This window comes from Peromyscus eremicus, chromosome 9 (genome assembly GCF_949786415.1).
Source record: "Peromyscus eremicus chromosome 9, PerEre_H2_v1, whole genome shotgun sequence".
Lineage (NCBI taxonomy): Eukaryota > Metazoa > Chordata > Mammalia > Rodentia > Cricetidae > Peromyscus > Peromyscus eremicus.
Genome location: NC_081425.1, coordinates 75425323 through 75430617, shown reverse-complemented (window position 1 = coordinate 75430617; position 5295 = coordinate 75425323). Strand labels below are relative to the sequence as shown.

Here is a 5295-nt window from a genome sequence, read left to right as displayed (position 1 = left end):
GAGAGACAGACAGACAGAGAGAGACAGAGAGACAGAGAGGAGGGATTCTATGAGCCAGAGATATCGAGACCATGATTGGAAAAAGTACAGAGACAACTAACTAGCCAAACTAGTGGAAATGCATGAACTGTGGACCAATACCTGAGGAGCCCCCATGGTACTGGACTAGGCCCTCTGAATAAGTGAGATAATTGTTTAGCTTGAACTGTTTGGGGGGCCCCCAGGCAGTGGGACTGGGACCTGTCCCTAGTGCATGAGCCGGCTTTTTGGAACCTAGGGCCTATGGTAAGACACTTTGCTCAGCCTTGGTACAGGGGAGAGGGGCTTGGACCTGCCTCAACTGAATGGGCCAGGCTCTGCTGACTTCCCATGGGAGACCTTGCCTTGGAGGAGGTGGAAATAGGGGGTGCATTGGGGGGGGTGCTGGGAGTTGGGAGGAGGGAGAACAGGAGAATCTGTGACTGATATATAGGATGAATGGAGAATTTCTTAATTAAAAAAGAATAAATAAAAAGAAAGAAAGTCAGCCGGGCGGTGGTGGCGCACGCCTTTAATCCCAGCACTCGGGAGGCAGAGGCAGGCGGATCTCTGTGAGTTCGAGGCCAGCCTGGGCTACCAAGTGAGTTCCAGGAAAGGCGCAAAGCTACACAGAGAAACCCTGTCTCGAAAAACCAAAAAAAAAAAAAAAAAGAAAAGAAAAGAAAGAAAGTCTGATGTGTGACCTCAGGCCTCTCCCTGCGGCTTGCTGCGTCAGCACTGTGAGCTGCACTGGCCCTGAGCATGGACCTGTCAGCCTCTGCATTCTCTCCTGGTGGAAGAGTTTTTCAAGCTGAGGGTGCCGTGAACGCTGTGGAAACAGTAGTAAGCTAATTGAGATCAGAGGTAAAGACAGTGTCGTCTTGTGTAGAAAAGCTAGTCCTTTCTAAACTTTGCGAAGGAGGTTCCCCTAAATGACTTTGTAATGTTGATAGACATGTCGGAATGGCACGAGCAGGTCTGTTGGGGGATGCTCGTTCGTTAGCAGACATAGCAAGAGAAGAAGTTTCAAACTTGGGATCTAACTCTCGTTGTAACATTCCCAACATCGTGCAGACAGAGTGGTCACGTACGAACATGCTTACACACGCTACCTTGGGCTCTGGTTCCATGTTAGAGTTGGAGAGTGTGAATGACGGTGCACAGCTTTACATGCGTGACCCATCAGGTGTTTCATACGGTCATCGGGGCTGTGCCCTCGGCAAAGCCAGGCAAGCTGCAAAGACAGAAACAGAAAAGCTTCCGATGAAAGGAATGACCTGCCGTGATGTAGTCCAAGAAGTTGCCAAAATAGTTCACCTCGTACACGATGAAGCTAAGGATGGAGCCTTTGAACGAGCGCTCATGTGGGTTGGCGAATGAAGTAAAGGAAGACATGAAATTCTTCTAAAAGATGTAATGGAGGAGGCGAAGAAACAGGCTGAGGAAACTCTGAATGAGTCATGATGACAATATGTAACATTTTCCTCACCATCTCTTCTGTTTCACATTTCTCTGACAGCCCCCGTGACTAGCACCGTGGATTGATTGTACATACCCACTGGCTGATTTCCATTACATTTTTTTCTTATGAATATTCAGGCTTAATTAATATACACTTATTATTGGATAATTGAAGACGTGCATTTAATATTAAAATGTAGATTTATGTTTGATTAAAATTTCTTAGAGCCTGGACTGAGGCAGAAGGGTTGGGCCCACAATTGAAAGTTCAGCCTGGGCTAGACAGCAAAAAAGCTTAGAGAACACACTGTACAATAAGGTTTTAGAATTTAAAATCCATTTTGCTTTATCTAGAATTTTAAAAATTACGTTAAAAAAACCAACAAAAAAGAAAGATTGATGTGCCTCTTCGTCTCCTTCGTGGCATGGAACTCCTTGAAGAGGGGTTTGTGGGAACTTTGCCCCCTCCTTTTCCTGGGAATAGATTATCTTGTAGCGATATTTTGTTTGTGCTCTAACAAGTAAAGCTTGCCTGGGGATCAGAGCTAGCCACTAGTTAACTATAGGGGCCAGGCAGTGGTGGCTCACACCTTTAATCCCAGCACTAGGGTGAAGGAAACAGGAAGTGATACAGCTGGGGAGAGAGAGGAATATGAGGTGGGCAGAGACAGGAGCTTGGCCCCTTTCAGGCTGAAGAGTTGGCGAGGTAAGAGGTGGCTGTGGCTTATTCCTTTCTCTCTCTGATCTTTCATCATTTACCCCGATATCTGACACTGGGTTTTTTTATTATTAAGACCAATTAGGATTCACGCTACACTACCTGAAGACAGTTTCCATTTCTCAGAAATTTCTGCTGTAATCAGATCAGAAAGGCTCTGAGAAATCTTTGTTAAACTTAAAACACTATTTGTATCACAATAAGTGCAGTCTACATTCAGGTTCTCAGGTGCTGCTTTGAGAATCAGCACATTTGGGAAAGTAATGCCGAATCGCCTATTGGCTGTTTATTTAACAAGCCTCCATCTCAAGAGATCTCCAATGCCTTTCTACAGATCTGGAAAAAAAGTTTCACCTAGCTTTTTGAGTTGCTTTTGGCAGGAAGTGTTGGTTTGAAAATGGCCTGCTTTGCCACTGTGAGAAGCAAACTCATTTTAGGTCATCTGAAGGCTCACACAGCTCTTGGGTTAGTGGTTCCTCTTTAGACCTCCAGGTTGGCTTCTAGACGGGGACGTAGGCTGTTTGGGTTTCCACAGGACTTGGTTCCTGGCTCAGGCAACTGGACATAGTACACACCCTGTTTTCTTTAGGAACTCAGCAGACTGTTAACCTCCCACGGAGGGGTTTTGAAAGAAGGAAGGGGCCTTGCAGAACCCCACGGTCGTCCGTGCTGCTGCTGGATAGACAGTCAGACAAAAGCATGTGGGCAGCTGCAACAGCTTCCCTCTCCTCTCCAGGCAGCCTCTGCTCCACTTAGGTCTTGGCTTTCTTCCCAAGGCTCTGATGTTCTCTGGTGGTTACAAGGCCCTGTGTGCTCAGTGGATTTGTGCTTTAAAAATTCCTTGAATGTAACCACCTCTTTCAAATCTAGTTTCCTGTCACATGAGAACCAATTCTTGTCTACAGGTTTTATATGTGATTAATAAATCGTTTTGGAAGCTATTATTAATACGTTTATCATAACAGGATCTGTTTGTGCATTGGTTCCACTGGTTGCCTTTTAAAGTATCTCTTGGAAGCGAATAATGTTTTTAAAAAAATGATAGCTCTCCCCACTTGTAAACTTGACCTTTTAAAATGGTGCTCACGCAGGTAACTCAATTCGATTTGGATTGCTCAGGAGATTGCCAGCTGTCTTTTGATGCAGTTAGCTAAGCAGACCGACCTCTCCCACATCCTCATCAGGTCTGGCAATCTGTAGCTAGTCTCTCTTCTGCAGATCATACACCGAAGTTCAGACTTCAAAGTTATACATCCAACAATGGCGATGTGTTAAGCAATGTATATAATCATAGCATTCCTTAAAGAAAAGCCTTCCATTATGTTCTTCCCCAGTGAGTCTTGTTTCAACAAAAACAAGGAACATTTATTACTTGTCCAGTCTTAGCTCCGACTCTAGGTTTCCACTCCATGTGGCTGGCCGTCTCAGGACTGGTTCGGATTCTGAGCTCTCCTTTAGTTTAATGGCGTGCCTCCGATAAGTCTATGCTTTAAGCTCTCCCAGTCAATGGCCCCTTATTTATAGCGAATACACTTGAATTACTGGGTTAAATGTTTTGTCTGCATTATACTGCTCCACTCCAGCGACTTCATTTCAGAAACAAGGGAACTAAGATCCAGCAGAGGCACACCTTTTTTTTTTACACAGTGATCCTTATTTTTTATTTACTAATCAATTAATTAATCCCCCCCCCCCCAGCCTGATCACGGTTTCCCTAGACAGCTTGTTTAGGTGAGACAGGAGGCTCGAACTGGAAAGTGACGGGGCTGCAGTGCAGACACTTCCGACTCTAGAGCCTTGAAGTCCATGCGATGTTGTAGGCCTTTTAATAGAACCCATCCTCACATCCTGCTATCCTACCCCCACCCTTTCTCTTTCCAAAGAAAGTTGTAAAACAGTGACGGACTCTTAAATTAGAAACACAGGTCCAAGCTATAACTATTAAAATATCAAATGGGAGAAGAGAATTGTCAGAAAGATTGTCAATACATTTATAATTTCAGAACATTCAAACCAGCTGAAGATTTCAACAGAAAGGGTATTAACTGCCAACAAGAAACATCAATAGTAGTTAATGAGAGAAAAATATTTACTCTGATGCCCCAAAGTATCTAGATTCTTAAATGCCAAATAGAGAATGAAGCAGTAAACACTGACGGAAGCAAAGGGGGTAATTTATTCAGAACCAAGAATAAGCTACAACAAAAACATTTCTAAAGGGATATCAAGTCACAGAGTGTACAAAGATAATGCAAAAAAAAAAACCATTGATTTATTCACTTACCAGTTCCCGACTGAGCACTTACTGCTAAGTTCTGGGTGCAGGAAACACAAAACAGCCAATGCTTCCCAGTTTGAAAATACATGTTTCAAAAGTTAAGTGATAAGAAGTCCTATTGAGGAAAAAAAATCATGAAAAGGGAAAAGTTTTTGTCTTGGGGCGGGCTACTATTTTGATAGAGGGTCACCAGTAAGGGTTTTGCTGATAATGCAACTTTTACCAGAGAGCTGAAGGTGTTAAAACAGTGAGGCATGTGGATATCCAGGAAACAGATCTTTAAGTGCAAAGCTTTTCAGGCTGGAGCTATGTGACCTGTTTGAAGAATGTCAAGAAGTTACTTCTGCAGGTGAGGGCACGTTCCCAGGAAGGGAGGTCAGAGATGCAGCCAAGAGCATTGAAAACTCTAAGGTCACTCACTGTAAGGCTCTGGGTACCAGGAAGGTGGGATGCCTCCATGTGTGTGGAGGGGTGGTGGTTGTACAGAGGAATGCCCTAAAGTTAACATCTTAAAAACAAGGATTATCAGGGATTGAGAAAATATATGGGTATTCTTAATGTACACATAGAGTTAAAAAATGACAGACTGAAATCATAGAGGAATGAGAAAGATGTGAAAGATGCCTGTTGACTGTGTGCTTCAAGGAGAGTATGTTCCTGTTCCTGTAAGGAAACACACGTTCAGCCACCAGTGAGACAGAAATAGATAGATAGATAGATAGATAGATAGATAGATAGATAGATAGATAGATAGATAGAGATAGAGATACAGATAGATAGATAGATAGATAGATAGATAGATAGATAGATAGATAGAGGT

The 5295-nt window shown here is 43.5% G+C and overlaps 1 pseudogene; it reads left to right on the top strand.

The window, feature by feature from the left end:
- The first annotated feature begins 981 nt into the window (after nucleotides 1-981).
- Nucleotides 982-1482, top strand: LOC131919049 (proteasome subunit alpha type-3-like; annotated as a pseudogene).
- The last annotated feature ends 3813 nt before the right edge of the window (nucleotides 1483-5295 follow it).